Here is a 20988-nt window from a genome sequence, read left to right as displayed (position 1 = left end):
AGACCACCACTATGATGGTAACTAACCTATATAGACAACAACTATGATGGTAACTAACCTATATAGATCACCACTATGATGGTAACTAACCTATATAGATCACCACTATGATGGTAACTAACCTATATAGATCACCACTATGATGGTAACTAACCTATATAGACCACCACTATGATGGTAACTAACCTATATAGACCACCACTATGATGGTAACTAACCTATATAGACCACCACTATGATGGTAACTAACCTATATAGATCACCACTATGATGGTAACTAACCTATATAGATCACCACTATGATGGTAACTAACCTATATAGATCACCACTATGATGGTAACTAACCTATATAGATCACCACTATGATGGTAACTAACCTATATAGACAACAACTATGATGGTAACTAACCTATATAGACCACCTCTATGATGGTAACTAACCTATATAGATCACCACTATGATGGTAACTAACCTATATAGATCACCACTATGATGGTAACTAACCTATATAGATCACCACTATGATGGTAACTAACCTATATAGATCACCACTATGATGGTAACTAACCTATATAGACCACCACTATGATGGTAACTAACCTATATAGACCACCACTATGATGGTAACTAACCTATATAGACCACCACTATGATGGTAACTAACCTATATAGACAACAACTATGATGGTAACTAACCTATATAGACCACCACTATGATGGTAACTAACCTATATAGACCATGATGGTAACCCTACTATGATGGTAACTAACCTATATAGACCACCACTATGATGGTAACTAACCTATATAGACCACCACTATGATGGTAACTAACCTATATAGATCACCACTATGATGGTAACTAACCTATATAGATCACCACTATGATGGTAACTAACCTATATAGATGATGGTAACAACCACTATGATGGTAACTAACCTATATAGACCACCACTATGATGGTAACTAACCTATATAGATCACCACTATGATGGTAACTAACCTATATAGATCACCACTATGATGGTAACTAACCTATATAGATCACCACTATGATGGTAACTAACCTATATAGACCACCACTATGATGGTAACTAACCTATATAGACCACCACTATGATGGTAACTAACCTATATAGATCACCACTATGATGGTAACTAACCTATATAGATCACCACTATGATGGTAACTAACCTATATAGATCACCACTATGATGGTAACTAACCTATATAGACCACCACTATGATGGTAACTAACCTATATAGATCACCACTATGATGGTAACTAACCCACCACTATGATGGTAACTAACCTATATAGACCACCACTATGATGGTAACTAACCTATATAGATCACCACTATGATGGTAACTAACCTATATAGATCACCACTATGATGGTAACTAACCTATATAGATCACCACTATGATGGTAACGAACCTATATAGATCACCACTATGATGGTAACTAACCTATATAGATCACCACTATGATGGTAACTAACCTATATAGACCACCACTATGATGGTAACTAACCTATATAGATCACCACTATGATGGTAACGAACCTATATAGATCACCACTATGATGGTAACTAACCTATATAGATCACCACTATGATGGTAACTAACCTATATAGACCACCACTATGATGGTAACTAACCTATATAGATCACCACTATGATGTTAACTAACCTATATAGACCACCACTATGATGGTAACTAACCTATATAGACCACCACTATGATGGTAACTAACCTATATAGATCACCACTATGATGGTAACTAACCTATATAGATCACCACTATGATGGTAACTAACCTATATGGTAGATCACCACTATGATGGTAACGAACCTATATAGACCACCACTATGATGGTAACTAACCTATATAGACCACCACTATGATGGTAACTAACCTATATAGATCACCACTATGATGGTAACTAACCTATATAGATCACCACTATGATGGTAACTAACCTATATAGATCACCACTATGATGGTAACTAACCTATATAGATCACCACTATGATGGTAACTAACCTATATAGATCACCACTATGATGGTAACAAACCTATATAGACCACCACTATGATGGTAACTAACCTATATAGATCACCACTATGATGGTAACTAACCTATATAGATCACCACTATGATGGTAACTAACCTATATAGACCACCACTATGATGGTAACTAACCTATATAGACCACCTCTATGATGGTAACGAACCTATATAGACCACCACTATGATGGTAACTAACCTATATAGACCACCTCTATGATGGTAACGAACCTATATAGACCACCTCTATGATGGTAACGAACCTATGATGGTAACGAACCTATATAGACCACCTCTATGATGGTAACGAACCTATATAGACCACCTCTATGATGGTAACGAACCTATATAGACCACCTCTATGATGGTAACGAACCTATATAGACCACCACTATGATGGTAACGAACCTATATAGATCACCACTATGATGGTAACGAACCTATATAGACCACCACTATGATGGTAACTAACCTATATAGACCACCTCTATGATGGTAACGAACCTATATAGATCACCACTATGATGGTAACTAACCTATATAGATCACCACTATGATGGTAACGAACCTATATAGACCACCACTATGATGGTAACTAACCTATATAGATCACCACTATGATGGTAACTAACCTATATAGATCACCACTATGATAGTAACTAACCTATATAGATCACCACTATGATGGTAACTAACCTATATAGATCACCACTATGATGGTAACTAACCTATATAGACCACCACTATGATGGTAACGAACCTATATAGACCACCACTATGATGGTAACTAACCTATATAGACCACCACTATGATGGTAACGAACCTATATAGACCACCACTATGATGGTAACTAACCTATATAGATCACCACTATGATGGTAACTAACCTATATAGATCACCACTATGATGGTAACTAACCTATATAGACCACCACTATGATGGTAACTAACCTATATAGACCACCACTATGATGGTAACTAACCTATATAGATCACCACTATGATGGTAACTAACCTATATAGATCACCACTATGATGGTAACTAACCTATATAGACCACTACTATGATGTTAACGAACCTATATAGATCACCACTATGATGGTAACTAACCTATATAGATCACCACTATGATGGTAACTAACCTATATAGATCACCACTATGATGGTAACTAACCTATATAGACCACCACTATGATGTTAACGAACCTATATAGATCACCACTATGATGGTAACTAACCTATATAGATCACCACTATGATGGTAACTAACCTATATAGACCACTACTATGATGTTAACGAACCTATATAGATCACCACTATGATGGTAACTAACCTATATAGACCACTACTATGATGTTAACGAACCTATATAGATCACCACTATGATGGTAACTAACCTATATAGACCACTACTATGATGTTAACGAACCTATATAGATCACCACTATGATAGTAACGAACCTATATAGACCACCACTATGATGGTAACTAACCTATATAGATCACCACTATGATGGTAACTAACCTATATAGATCACCACTATGATGGTAACTAACCTATATAGATCACCACTATGATGGTAACTAACCTATATAGATCACCACTATGATGGTAACTAACCTATATAGATCACCACTATGATAGTAACTAACCTATATAGACCACCACTATGATGGTAACTAACCTATATAGATCACCACTATGATGGTAACTAACCTATATAGATCACCACTATGATGGTAACTAACCTATATAGATCACCACTATGATGGTAACTAACCTATATAGACCACCACTATGATGGTAACTAACCTATATAGACCACTACTATGATGTTAACGAACCTATATAGATCACCACTATGATAGTAACGAACCTATATAGACCACCACTATGATGGTAACTAACCTATATAGATCACCACTATGATGGTAACTAACCTATATAGACCACTACTATGATGTTAACGAACCTATATAGATCACCACTATGATAGTAACGAACCTATATAGACCACCACTATGATGGTAACTAACCTATATAGATCACCACTATGATGGTAACTAACCTATATAGATCACCACTATGATGGTAACTAACCTATATAGATCACCACTATGATGGTAACTAACCTATATAGATCACCACTATGATGGTAACTAACCTATATAGACCACTACTATGATGTTAACGAACCTATATAGATCACCACTATGATGGTAACGAACCTATATAGACCACCACTATGATGGTAACTAACCTATATAGATCACCACTATGATGGTAACTAACCTATATAGATCACCACTATGATGGTAACTAACCTATATAGATCACCACTATGATGGTAACTAACCTATATAGATCACCACTATGATGGTAACTAACCTATATAGACCACCACTATGATGGTAACTAACCTATATAGATCACCACTATGATAGTAACTAACCTATATAGATCACCACTATGATGGTAACTAACCTATATAGACCACCACTATGATGGTAACTAACCTATATAGACCACCACTATGATGGTAACGAACCTATATAGATCACCACTATGATGGTAACTAACCTATATAGACCACCACTATGATGGTAACTAACCTATATAGACCACCACTATGATGGTAACGAACCTATATAGATCACCACTATGATAGTAACTAACCTATATAGATCACCACTATGATAGTAACTAACCTATATAGACACCACTATGATGGTAACTAACCTATATAGACCACCACTATGATGGTAACTAACCTATATAGATCACCACTATGATGGTAACTAACCTATATAGATCACCACTATGATGGTAACTAACCTATATAGATCACCACTATGATGGTAACTAACCTATATAGATCACCACTATGATGGTAACTAACCTATATAGATCACCACTATGATGGTAACTAACCTATATAGATCACCACTATGATGGTAACTAACCTATATAGATCACCACTATGATGGTAACTAACCTATATAGATCACCACTATGATGGTAACTAACCTATATAGATCACCACTATGATGGTAACTAACCTATATAGATCACCACTATGATGGTAACTAACCTATATAGACCACCACTATGATGGTAACTAACCTATATAGACCACCACTATGATGGTAACTAACCTATATAGTAGATCACCACTATGATGGTAACTAACCTATATAGACCACCACTATGATGGTAACTAACCTATATAGACCACCACTATGATGGTAACTAACCTATATACAGAGATCACCACTATGATGGTAACTAACCTATATAGACCACCACTATGATGGTAACGAACCTATATAGACCACCACTATGATGGTAACGAACCTATATAGATCACCACTATGATGGTAACGAACCTATATAGATCACCACTATGATGGTAACTAACCTATATAGACCACCACTATGATGGTAACTAACCTATATAGACCACCACTATGATGGTAACTAACCTATATAGATCACCACTATGATGGTAACTAACCTATATAGATCACCACTATGATGGTAACGAACCTATATAGATCACCACTATGATGGTAACTAACCTATATAGACCACCACTATGATGGTAACTAACCTATATAGACCACCTCTATGATGGTAACTAACCTATATAGATCACCACTATGATGGTAACTAACCTATATAGACCACCACTATGATGGTAACGAACCTATATAGATCACCACTATGATGGTACCTAACCTATATAGATCACCACTATGATGGTACCTAACCTATATAGACCACCACTATGATGGTAACTAACCTATATAGATCACCACTATGATGGTAACTAACCTATATAGATCACCACTATGATGGTAACTAACCTATATAGATCACCACTATGATGGTAACTAACCTATATAGACCACCTCTATGATGGTAACTAACCTATATAGATCACCACTATGATGGTAACTAACCTATATAGATCACCACTATGATGGTAACTAACCTATATAGATCACCACTATGATGGTAACTAACCTATATAGATCACCACTATGATGGTAACTAACCTATATAGACCACCACTATGATGGTAACTAACCTATATAGACCACCACTATGATGGTAACTAACCTATATAGATCACCACTATGATGGTAACTAACCTATATAGATCACCACTATGATGGTAACTAACCTATATAGACCACCACTATGATGGTAACTAACCTATATAGATCACCACTATGATGGTAACTAACCTATATAGATCACCACTATGATGGTAACTAACCTATATAGATCACCACTATGATGGTAACTAACCTATATAGATCACCACTATGATGGTAACTAACCTATATAGATCACCACTATGATGGTAACTAACCTATATAGACCACCACTATGATGGTAACTAACCTATATAGATCACCACTATGATGGTAACTAACCTATACAGATCACCACTATGATGGTAACTAACCTATATAGATCACCACTATGATGGTAACTAACCTATATAGACCACCACTATGATGGTAACTAACCTATATAGATCACCACTATGATGGTAACTAACCTATACAGATCACCACTATGATGGTAACTAACCTATATAGATCACCACTATGATGGTAACTAACCTATATAGATCACCACTATGATGGTAACTAACCTATATAGATCACCACTATGATGGTAACTAACCTATATAGATCACCACTATGATGGTAACTAACCTATATAGATCACCACTATGATGGTAACTAACCTATATAGACAACAACTATGATGGTAACTAACCTATATAGATCACCACTATGATGGTAACTAACCTATATAGACCACCACTATGATGGTAACTAACCTATATAGATCACCACTATGATGGTAACTAACCTATATACAGTAGATCACCACTATGATGGTAACTAACCTATATAGATCACCACTATGATGGTAACTAACCTATATAGACCACTACTATGATGGTAACTAACCTATATAGATCACCACTATGATGGTAACTAACCTATATAGATCACCACTATGATGGTAACTAACCTATATAGACCACTACTATGATGGTAACTAACCTATATAGACCACCACTATGATGGTAACTAACCTATATAGACAACAACTATGATGGTAACTAACCTATATAGACCACCACTATGATGGTAACTAACCTATATAGACCACCACTATGATGGTAACGAACCTATATAGACCACCACTATGATGGTAACTAACCTATATAGACCACCACTATGATGGTAACTAACCTATATAGACCACCACTATGATGGTAACTAACCTATATAGACCACCACTATGATGGTAACTAACCTATATAGACCACCACTATGATGGTAACTAACCTATATAGATCACCACTATGATGGTAACTAACCTATATAGACCACCACTATGATGGTAACTAACCTATATAGACCACCACTATGATGGTAACTAACCTATATAGACCACCACTATGATGGTAACTAACCTATATAGACCACCACTATGATGGTAACTAACCTATATAGACCACCACTATGATGGTAACTAACCTATATAGACCACCACCACTATGATGGTAACTAACCTATATAGACCACCACTATGATGGTAACTAACCTATATAGATCACCACTATGATGGTAACTAACCTATATAGATCACCACTATGTTGGTAACTAACCTATAAAGATCACTACTATGATGGTAACTAACCTATATAGATCACCACTATGATGGTAACTAACCTATATAGACCACCTCTATGATGGTAACTAACCTATATAGACCACCTCTATGATGGTAACTAACCTATATAGATCACCACTATGATGGTAACTAACCTATATAGATCACTACTATGATGGTAACTAACCTATATAGATCACCACTATGATGGTAACTAACCTATATAGACAACCACTATGATGGTAACTAACCTATATAGACCACCACTATGATGGTAACTAACCTATATAGATCACCACTATGATGGTAACTAACCTATATAGATCACCACTATATAGATCACCACTATGATGGTAACTAACCTATATAGATCACCACTATGATGGTAACTAACCTATATAGATCACCACTATGATGGTAACTAACCTATATAGATCACCACTATGATGGTAACTAACCTATATAGATCACCACTATGATGGTAACTAACCTATATAGACCACTACTATGATGGTAACTAACCTATATAGACCACCACTATGATGGTAACTAACCTATATAGACAACAACTATGATGGTAACTAACCTATATAGATCACCACTATGATGGTAACTAACCTATATAGACCACCACTATGATGGTAACTAACCTATATAGACCACCACTATGATGGTAACTAACCTATATACAGTAGATCACCACTATGATGGTAACTAACCTATATACAGTAGATCACCACTATGATGGTAACTAACCTATATAGATCACCACTATGATGGTAACTAACCTATACAGTAGATCACCACTATGATGGTAACTAACCTATATAGACAACAACTATGATGGTAACTAACCTATATAGACCACCTCTATGATGGTAACTAACCTATATAGATCACCACTATGATGGTAACTAACCTATATAGATCACCACTATGATGGTAACTAACCTATATAGACCACCACTATGATGGTAACTAACCTATATAGACCACCACTATGATGGTAACTAACCTATATAGACAACAACTATGATGGTAACTAACCTATATAGATCACCACTATGATGGTAACTAACCTATATAGATCACCACTATGATGGTAACTAACCTATATAGACCACCACTATGATGGTAACTAACCTATATAGACCACCACTATGATGGTAACTAACCTATATAGATCACCACTATGATGGTAACTAACCTATATAGACACCACTATGATGGTAACTAACCTATATAGATCACCACTATGATGGTAACTAACCTATATAGATCACCACTATGATGGTAACTAACCTATATAGACCACCACTATGATGGTAACTAACCTATATAGATCACCACTATGATGGTAACTAACCTATAAAGATCACCACTATGATGGTAACTAACCTATATAGATCACCACTATGATGGTAACTAACCTATATAGACCACCACTATGATGGTAACTAACCTATATAGATCACCACTATGATGGTAACTAACCTATATAGATCACCACTATGATGGTAACTAACCTATATAGATCACCACTATGATGGTAACTAACCTATATAGATCACCACTATGATGGTAACTAACCTATATAGACCACCACTATGATGGTAACTAACCTATATAGACCACCACTATGATGGTAACTAACCTATATAGATCACCACTATGATGGTAACTAACCTATATAGATCACCACTATGATGGTAACTAACCTATATAGACCACCACTATGATGGTAACTAACCTATATAGATCACCACTATGATGGTAACTAACCTATATAGATCACCACTATGATGGTAACTAACCTATATAGATCACCACTATGATGGTAACTAACCTATATAGATCACCACTATGATGGTAACTAACCTATATAGACCACCACTATGATGGTAACTAACCTATATAGACCACCACTATGATGGTAACTAACCTATATAGATCACCACTATGATGGTAACTAACCTATATAGATCACCACTATGATGGTACCTAACCTATATAGACCACCACTATGATGGTAACTAACCTATATAGATCACCACTATGATGGTAACTAACCTATATAGATCACCACTATGATGGTAACTAACCTATATAGATCACCACTATGATGGTAACTAACCTATATAGATCACCACTATGATGGTAACTAACCTATATAGATCACCACTATGATGGTAACTAACCTATATAGATCACCACTATGATGGTAACTAACCTATATAGATCACCACTATGATGGTAACTAACCTATATAGATCACCACTATGATGGTAACTAACCTATATAGATCACCACTATGATGGTAACGAACCTATATAGACCACCACTATGATGGTAACTAACCTATATAGATCACCACTATGATGGTAACTAACCTATATAGATCACCACTATGATGGTAACTAACCTATATAGATCACCACTATGATGGTAACTAACCTATATAGACCACCACTATGATGGTAACGAACCTATATAGATCACCACTATGATGGTAACTAACCTATATAGACCACCACTATGATGGTAACTAACCTATATAGATCACCACTATGATGGTAACTAACCTATATAGACCACCACTATGATGGTAACTAACCTATATAGACCACCACTATGATGGTAACTAACCTATATAGACCACCACTATGATGGTAACTAACCTATATAGACCACCACTATGATGGTAACGAACCTATATAGACCACCACTATGATGGTAACTAACCTATATAGACCACCACTATGATGGTAACTAACCTATATAGACCACCACTATGATGGTAACTAACCTATATAGACCACCACTATGATGGTAACTAACCTATATAGACCACCACTATGATGGTAACTAACCTATATAGACCACCACTATGATGGTAACTAACCTATATAGACCACCACTATGATGGTAACTAACCTATATAGACCACCACTATGATGGTAACTAACCTATATAGACCACCACTATGATGGTAACTAACCTATATAGACCACCACTATGATGGTAACTAACCTATATAGACCACCACTATGATGGTAACTAACCTATATAGACCACCACTATGATGGTAACTAACCTATATAGACCACCACTATGATGGTAACTAACCTATATAGACCACCACTATGATGGTAACTAACCTATATAGACCACCACTATGATGGTAACTAACCTATATAGACCACCACTATGATGGTAACTAACCTATATAGACCACCACTATGATGGTAACTAACCTATATAGACCACCACTATGATGGTAACTAACCTATATAGACCACCACTATGATGGTAACTAACCTATATAGACCACCACTATGATGGTAACTAACCTATATAGACACCACTATGATGGTAACTAACCTATATAGACCACCACTATGATGGTAACTAACCTATATAGACCACCACTATGATGGTAACTAACCTATATAGACCACCACTATGATGGTAACTAACCTATATAGACCACCACTATGATGGTAACTAACCTATATAGACCACCACTATGATGGTAACTAACCTATATAGACCACCACTATGATGGTAACGAACCTATATAGACCACCACTATGATGGTAACTAACCTATATAGACCACCACTATGATGGTAACTAACCTATATAGATCACCACTATGATGGTAACGAACCTATATAGACCACCACTATGATGGTAACTAACCTATATAGATCACCACTATGATGGTAACTAACCTATATAGATCACCACTATGATGGTAACTAACCTATATAGATCACCACTATGATGGTAACTAACCTATATAGACCACCTCTATGATGGTAACTAACCTATATAGATCACCACTATGATGGTAACTAACCTATATAGATCACTACTATGATGGTAACTAACCTATATAGATCACCACTATGATGGTAACTAACCTATATAGACCACCTCTATGATGGTAACTAACCTATATAGATCACCACTATGATGGTAACTAACCTATATAGACCACCACTATGATGGTAACTAACCTATATAGACCACCACTATGATGGTAACTAACCTATATAGACAACAACTATGATGGTAACTAACCTATATAGACCACCACTATGATGGTAACTAACCTATATAGATCACCACTATGATGGTAACTAACCTATATAGACCACCACTATGATGGTAACTAACCTATATAGATCACCACTATGATGGTAACGAACCTATATAGACCACCACTATGATGGTAACTAACCTATATAGATCACCACTATGATGGTAACTAACCTATATAGACCACCACTATGATGGTAACTAACCTATATAGACCACCACTATGATGGTAACTAACCTATATAGACCACCACTATGATGGTAACTAACCTATATAGACCACCACTATGATGGTAACTAACCTATATAGATCACCACTATGATGGTAACTAACCTATACAGACCACCACTATGATGGTAACTAACCTATATAGATCACCACTATGATGGTAACTAACCTATATAGACCACCACTATGATGGTAACTAACCTATATAGACCACCACTATGATGGTAACTAACCTATATAGATCACCACTATGATGGTAACTAACCTATATAGACCACCACTATGATGGTAACTAACCTATATAGATCACCACTATGATGGTAACTAACCTATATAGATCACCACTATGATGGTAACTAACCTATATAGACCACCACTATGATGGTAACTAACCTATACAGATCACCACTATGATGTTAACTAACCTATACAGATCACCACTATGATGGTAACTAACCTATATAGACCACCACTATGATGTTAACTAACCTATATAGATCACCACTATGATGGTAACTAACCTATATAGACCACCACTATGATGGTAACTAACCTATATAGACCACCACTATGATGGTAACTAACCTATATAGATCACCACTATGATGGTAACTAACCTATACAGATCACCACTATGATGGTAACTAACCTATATAGATCACCACTATGATGGTAACTAACCTATATAGACCACCACTATGATGGTAACTAACCTATATAGATCACCACTATGATGGTAACTAACCTATATAGACCACCACTATGATGGTAACTAACCTATATAGATCACCACTATGATGGTAACTAACCTATATAGACCACCACTATGATGGTAACTAACCTATATAGATCACCACTATGATGGTAACTAACCTATATAGACCACTACTATGATGGTAACTAACCTATATAGATCACCACTATGATGGTAACTAACCTATATAGATCACCACTATGATGGTAACTAACCTATATAGACCACCACTATGATGGTAACTAACCTATATAGATCACCACTATGATGGTAACTAACCTATATAGACCACCACTATGATGGTAACTAACCTATATAGATCACCACTATGATGGTAACTAACCTATATAGATCACCACTATGATGGTAACTAACCTATATAGATCACCACTATGATGGTAACTAACCTATATAGATCACCACTATGATGGTAACTAACCTATATAGACCACCACTATGATGGTAACTAACCTATACAGATCACCACTATGATGGTAACTAACCTATATAGACCACCACTATGATGGTAACTAACCTATATAGACCACCACTATGATGGTAACTAACCTATATAGATCACCACTATGATGGTAACTAACCTATATAGATCACCACTATGATGGTAAACTAACCTATATGGTAGATCACCACTATGATGGTAACTAACCTATATAGATCACCACTATGATGGTAACTAACCTATATAGACACCACTATGATGGTAACTAACCTATACAGATCACCACTATGATGGTAACTAACCTATATAGACCACCACTATGATGGTAACTAACCTATATAGATCACCACTATGATGGTAACTAACCTATATAGATCACCACTATGATGGTAACTAACCTATATAGACCACCACTATGATGGTAACTAACCTATACAGATCACCACTATGATGGTAACTAACCTATATAGATCACCACTATGATGGTAACTAACCTATATAGACCACCACTATGATGGTAACTAACCTATACAGATCACCACTATGATGGTAACTAACCTATATAGATCACCACTATGATGGTAACTAACCTATATAGATCACCACTATGATGGTAACTAACCTATATAGATCACCACTATGATGGTAACTAACCTATATACACCACTATGATGGTAACACTAACCTGTAACTAACCTATATAGATCACCACTATGATGGTAACTAACCTATATAGATCACCACTATGATGGTAACTAACCTATATAGACCACCACTATGATGGTAACTAACCTATATAGATCACCACTATGATGGTAACTAACCTATATAGACCACCACTATGATGGTAACTAACCTATATAGACCACCACTATGATGTTAACCTATATAGAACCTATATAGATCACCACTATGATGGTAACTAACCTATATAGATCACCACTATGATGGTAACTAACCTATATAGATCACCACTATGATGGTAACTAACCTATATAGATCACCACTATGATGGTAACTAACCTATACAGATCACCACTATGATGGTAACTAACCTATATAGACACCACTATGATGGTAACTAACCTATATAGATCACCACTATGATGGTAACTAACCTATATAGATCACCACTATGATGGTAACTAACCTATATAGATCACCACTATGATGGTAACTAACCTATATAGATCACCACTATGATGGTAACTAACCTATATACATCACCACTATGATGGTAACTAACCTATATAGACCACCACTATGATGGTAACTAACCTATATAGATCACCACTATGATGGTAACTAACCTATATAGATCACCACTATGATGGTAACTAACCTATATAGATCACCACTATGATGGTAACTAACCTATATAGATCACCACTATGATGGTAACTAACCTATATAGACCACCACTATGATGGTAACTAACCTATATAGATCACCACTACTGTGCTCCTCACGGAATGTTTACATCTTGGCTCCTGGAATCTCATGATGATACTTAACATAAGTCAACCAGGGATGTCCCAGTTCTGAGGGTGTTTCCACAGTAATACAACATGTGAAGTAGGTAGGCAGAACGGATTGCCGTTCCATAACTTTCTATCGACTGGTAGTAACAACCTGTTAACCCCATTGGTTATGTGTTATGTCATGTTGAAACACACGAGGCCTGTTGTCTATGGGAGAATAAAATGTGACATATTTTATTTGTGGCTAAACTGACATGTCTAATTCGGTTGATTGTTGAGGAATGTGAATCGTCTAGTTTGGTGGCATTCGGTTCTCACAGCTTTTTCTGTGAAAATCTGTAGATACAGAAAAGTATTTGTTTTTGTAGACCAACATTGTATATATTTTATTTTAGACTAGCTGAGTGTATTTTTCTCATTTTAGACAGATATAATAGGTCTTAGTATTGTCTTGTAATTTCCTGGGCTGATCTCTCTGAAATGTGGTATAACACCGCCCCCTGCTGTCTACTCTCCCTGAAACCACGACAGCACCAGAGCCATGAGAGAATGTGCAATATTTTGGTCTAAATTACACATCAGGTTGACAGAGTGAGGCATCTCTTTCCAGACAGGGGAACAACTGCAGATTTCTTTCCCCCAAAAATATTCTAAAATGCCAAGCTATCAATGACAGGGATTTTGGCCATGCTAGGAATGTGACATGACCATTGGAACCATTAGAGTCAGGAAGGATTTGGTTTGTGGGAACTGGTCTATTGTGCTCCACACACTGCCCGTCTTGTGTCCAAGCCTCTGGCGCTGTGCCACACTGGTGCCCCGCTAGTCCTGTCTGGCTCTAAGCCACGCTGGCATTCCATTCCTTGCCAGTTCTGTCTGGCTCTTAGCCACGCTGGCATTCCATTCCCGGCCAGTCCTGGCGGAGCTATTTCCACTGTCCATCCAGAGGAGATTATTGTCCTGCATCATCAGCTGCTGTTGCTAACATTCCGTGTTAGGAGACTTTCACACTCCTCTGTGCTCATGATGATCTGTTAACTTAAATATGACCTTTTCACGCTCTCGAGTGCTAATGAATCCTTGACAGAAAAATAATTGATACAAAAATGTCCCATATTCCTTAACATTGAAAGCAATATTAGAATAGTTGAAGTAACTCATGATAGCATGAATGGTATTATAATTCAGTTACCACGCTCAACTGTAACTCACAAAGTATCAACCAGCCATTACAAAAAAAAGTGGTATTGGAGGGCCCTTTTCCTCTGGTCTAAAAAAATATCCCAATTTCCCAGGGCAGTGATTGGGGACATTGCCCTGTGTAGGGTGCTGTCTTTTGGATGGGACGTTAAACTGGTGTCCTGACTCTGTGGTCACTAAAGATCCCATGGTACGTATTGTTAGAGTAGGGATGTTAACCCTGGTGTCCTGGCTAAATTCCCAATCTGGCCCACAATCCATCACGGTCACCTAACTCTGGCTTCCAATTGGCTCACTCATCCCCCTTACCTCTCCCCTGTAATTATTCCCCAGGTCGTTGCTGTAAGTGAGAATGTGTTTTCAGTCAACTGACCTGGTAAAATAAGAGTTAAATAACGGCACAGCAAATACAGACCTATTGTGAACCAAACAGCCATTCTGTTGATGAGACTTTTTTATTTATTTAACCTTTACGACCCTGGGCCAATTGTGTGCCACCCTTTGGGACTCCAAATCACGGCCGATTATGATACAGCCTGTATAGTTGTCCCATTGGGTGGCCATTATATCACAGATCAAGTCTAGCCTCTTCCTTCCACAGTTGAGCCATGAACAGCCAGGTCAGGATGTGGTGTCAACTCTCATCTATCTGGGGAGACTGAAAACTGAACACACTCATTATCACTCTCTGGTGAATGTCCTACTGTTCTAGTAGTAGGCAGAGAGAGAGAAAGAGATAGAGACAGGGAGAGAGAATGAGAGAGAGAGAGAGAGAAAGAGAGAGCCCCTTGTGGGTTATGCTCACCAGTTATGCCTGGCAGTCTCACATTTCAAGGAAAGGAGAGAAAGAGAGGGGAGAGAGGAAAGGAGAGAAAGAGAGGGGAGAGAGGAAAGGAGAGAAAGAGAGGGGAGAGAGGAAAGGAGAGAAAGAGAGGGGAGAGAGGAAAGGAGAGAAAGAGAGGGGAGAGAGGAAAGGAGAGAAAGAGAGGGGAGAGAGGAAAGGAGAGAAAGAGAGGGGAGAGAGGAAAGGAGAGAAAGAGAGGGGAGAGAGGAAAGGAGAGAAAGAGAGGGAGAGAGGAAAGGAGAGAAAGAGAGGGGAGAGAGGAAAGGAGAGAAAGAGAGGGGAGAGAGGAAAGGAGAGAAAGAGAGGGGAGAGAGGAAAGGAGAGAAAGAGAGGGGAGAGAGGAAAGGAGAGAAAGAGAGGGGAGAGAGGAAAGGAGAGAAAGAGAGGGGAGAGAGGAAAGGTGGTGGGTATGGCAGCCATAGTGTGCAGTTCCACCACTGAATTGATGGTTTTGGGTGGGTTGGTCCCTTTTAGCCAGAGGTAATCCTCCAGGATCTGTCCCTAAGCCCCCCTAAGGCCCTAGAAACCCCAGCTGGAATGCACTCTCACAGGGGACAGCTGGATGGGAGGGAGGGGAGAGCGGAGGGATGGGGGTTCCCACAAATTGAATTAAGAGAGGAGCAGAAAGGAGGGTGAGAGGGAGAAGGGGAGTAAACACAAGGAGATGGAGAAAACAGATGCCCTTTGCTCTCACATGCCTCACCCTGATCTTAACCCCCTTTCTCCTGAACAGCAGCCTAACCCCCTCCCCCTTCCACCCCCATCCCTGGACTCTGTAATGTGTGTACACTGACCTGTAGCACCTGTGCTCTACCCTCTCTCCCCTGACTACTGAGGAAGCCCAGGCCAGCTTGTATATTCTGCTAATGCAGGGATCTATGGCACTAGGACCTGATGCATGATGTTGATCTGATGATTGGGCTACTCAGTCCAGGTGTTAGTTGTATCCTGTGTTGCAGTGGGCCACAGTGGCGTGTGTGTGTCTGTGTGTGTGTTAGTGATGCGCGGGTTGACCAATAACCTGCAGTTACCGCGGTTATATCCGCAGGGTGGGCGGGTTTCGGGTGATCATGAGAGATTGTGTGGATGAAAGGCAGTTTGGTGGCGGGTGAACTGAATAAAGAGAAAACAATACCTTAAGAAATGTAGGTATCATTTTTGTGAAATGTGTATCTCTAAGGCTACATTGAGGTTTTTCTGTAATTATTTTATCAGTGACATTAGTGCATACACCTAATCTTTATGGCCCTTTTTGGGAAAGGGGTCGATACACAGAAGGAAAAAGGACAATGTCAGAGTTTAATTAAATAAGAGAAAAGCTGTAAAATGGAGAGTTGAAAGTAAAGACAATGAAGGGCCAGAAACGTCATGTTTAGGAAAGATTTGGTGAAGTGGTGAAAGAGGATGATAGCAGTGCCGGATGTGTTGTGTGTGATGATTGTGAGGTGCTATGAATTCAACAGTCACAAGACAGTGACTTAAATAGGCCTGTGGCCCGTCAAGGGAACTGTATCCTACTGTTCAGATGGGTTAAATAGATACTGAAATCTGGACACTGACTGTCGGTCTATAACCTCTCACATAGCCTTAATATTAACTCCTGCAGAATCAAGCATTTCTTACAGTTTAATGACAGGACTACACCGAATATAGGCTACATTTTTACTCAGGAACAGGAGTGGGGAAATGTTGATCTGAATGTGCAGATAGCGCCTTTATGAATGTGCAGATATCGCCTCTACAGACAGTATCTATATTTATCAGCGTCATAAAGCAGATAGTATTTCAACCACATAAAATGTGCATCCAAGCCGAACTGAAATGTTATCAGAAATATGTTGGGTTGTTTTCACAGCTTTATATTTCCTTACAACCGGTCAAACTTTTCCCTTTATTTTTTGTTATTGGACTTTCTCCCGGTCCCTAAACGTCTTTTCTCCGTGAAAGAAGCAGATATCACAGAGAAAACTTTACCAATGTCAACTAGATTGAATCATTCATTCTATCAATGCATGACATTGTTCTGGTGAGCAAGGTTAGTCTTCTAGGGCAACGTATAATGACAGAAGAGAGGCTGCAGGTATCTAATTACAGACAAGTTGACTAACAAATAGCCAAAATGTTGAAAATTATAATCAGAAACATATCTCAATCAATCAATACAAATCCTGCAAACATGGTTCTGCCGTCTCTGACTACAGTGCATTTTCTTTATTAGCCGGTTAGGTCTGGTGCCTCAGATTTTCACTTCATCACATTATAGTCGGGCGGTTGCTAATAGTTATTAGCAACTGCAGATGGTTGCAGGTGAAAAGACTGCCAACCCGCGCAGTGCTAGTGTGTGTGTGAGTGTGAGAGATTCTGCATGGAAGCATTGGTCCTCTGTCTCAGGCTGTCAGAATGAGGAATAGCAAACAGCTGGCTAGTGGATAGGAGAACCTCAGATGAAAGAGTTGTCACCCACCAGGTCACTCAGCTGTTACTGCTGCTGCTGCATGGTGAGGAGGAGGAGTAAGAGAGGAGAGGAGGAGAGGAAGAGGAAAGGAGGAGGAGAGGAGGGTAAGCAGGAGGAGGGGAGCAGGCGGAGGAGGAGGGGAGCAGGCGGAGGAGAGGAGGAGGGGGGAGGGGGGGAGGGGGGCAGGGGGAGGAGAGGAGGAGGAGGGGGAGTAGGGGGAGGAGAAGAGGAGGAGGGGAGTAGGGGGAGGAGGGGGGGAGGAGGGGGGGAGTAGGGGGAGGAGGAGGGGAGTAGGGGGAGGAGGAGGGGAGCAGGGGGAGGAGGGGAGGAGGGGGAGGAGGAGGGAGGAGAGCAGGGGGAGGAGAGGAGGAGGAGGGGGGGGGGGAGGAGAAGAGGAGGAGGGGAGTAGGGGGAGGAGAGGGGAGGAGTGGAGGAGGGGAGTAGGGGGAGGAGTGGAGGAGGGTAAGCAGGAGGAGGGGGAGGAGGGGAGCAGGAGGGAGGGGAGCAGGAGGAAGAGGAGGGAAGCAGGAGGAAGAGGGGAAGAACAAAAACAAGAACAAGAAGAACAGGAACTGCATCAGCTCACCAGTCATTTCCCATCGCTGCAGGGGTGTAATGGTTATGGGCCACAAGGCCTTTCTGCATAATCAAGATTGATAATGTCTTGCCATGGCTGCTACTGGTGCTTCAGGTGGTCACTGGAGACATGCTAGTGTGGTCTTGGAACGTCTTACATTCTCCTCTTTAGTTTTGGGTCATCAGCCAGTCACTCAGCAGAAGGAATTTAATTGACAGCTCTGCAGTCACCATCCACCCTGGACATCCAAATCATTGGCCCTGACAGAACACTACTTTTATGTCAGAAAAACATTGTTTCAATATGCATTGTTGAAAAACAACTTTCACACTGACTGACTGAAAATGCATTTGTCCACCGGCAGTCCATGACCAAAACAATGAACCAAAGAGAGACAGTGAAGAATGCCTTTGAAGTGACAAATAAAAATGTGAGGCCCTGGACAGCTGTGGATTTATGACGATGACAAATCTGCATATAATCTGCCCTAATCGTGCATGCCTTTGCTCCTGGTTAAGATAAAAGCATCTCTCTTCTCCCTACATTCCCAGCAATGACCGGTGATGTCACCAGAGGAGTGGGAAAGTGTCAGGTCTGAGGGACCCACAGCTTCTGGTTCACTGACTGGCTTTGAAGTGAGCAACCGGCTGCTGTGACACACCGTGACACACCGTGACATACCCCACCCCAACCCACCCTACCCCATACTTCGATGGGGAACAAGAGAAGACCCTGATTGTGTACCAAATGGGCCCCTATTTCATACATAGGGCACTACTTTTGACCAGGGCCCACATACACTAATTTCACCCCTCGGGGCTCTGGTCAAAAGTAGTTGACTACATAGGGAATAGGGTGCCATTTGGGATGCAGACCCTCACCATTGATACCTGGCCCTAAACACATTAGGGAAGGGCAAACACATCCACATATGCTATTGCATGACTTCATGATGTTTACTGGACAATATAAATGTATGATCTGTGATTTGAAGCACACACCTACCACTTCAGTTATATGTGTAGTACATCACTCATAAATATGTAGAGGTATCCCTAGTGCAGAATGGGATACCTCAGAGAATCATAAATATGTAG

General features: G+C 39.1%; 1 long non-coding RNA gene across 6 annotated transcripts; it reads right to left on the bottom strand.

Annotated features, from left to right (window-relative positions):
• Positions 1 to 409: 409 nt before the first annotated feature.
• On the bottom strand, positions 410 to 11752 carry LOC127927701 (uncharacterized). Of its 6 annotated transcripts, none has more exons than XR_008128686.1 (3): positions 11714 to 11752; positions 1670 to 1701; positions 410 to 506 (listed from the first exon to the last, which is right to left on the bottom strand). It is a non-coding gene; the product is annotated as an uncharacterized LOC127927701 (long non-coding RNA). The 6 variants fall into 6 exon arrangements; XR_008128687.1 differs by lacking the exon at positions 11714 to 11752 and adding an exon at positions 11586 to 11624; XR_008128688.1 differs by lacking the exon at positions 11714 to 11752 and adding an exon at positions 8644 to 8682.
• Between the last annotated feature and the right edge of the window lie 9236 nt (positions 11753 to 20988).

Source organism: Oncorhynchus keta, unplaced genomic scaffold, assembly GCF_023373465.1.
Source record: "Oncorhynchus keta strain PuntledgeMale-10-30-2019 unplaced genomic scaffold, Oket_V2 Un_scaffold_17472_pilon_pilon, whole genome shotgun sequence".
Taxonomy (NCBI): domain Eukaryota; kingdom Metazoa; phylum Chordata; class Actinopteri; order Salmoniformes; family Salmonidae; genus Oncorhynchus; species Oncorhynchus keta.
Note: the sequence above shows the minus strand (reverse complement) of the source record. Positions and strands in the feature narration are given on the sequence as shown.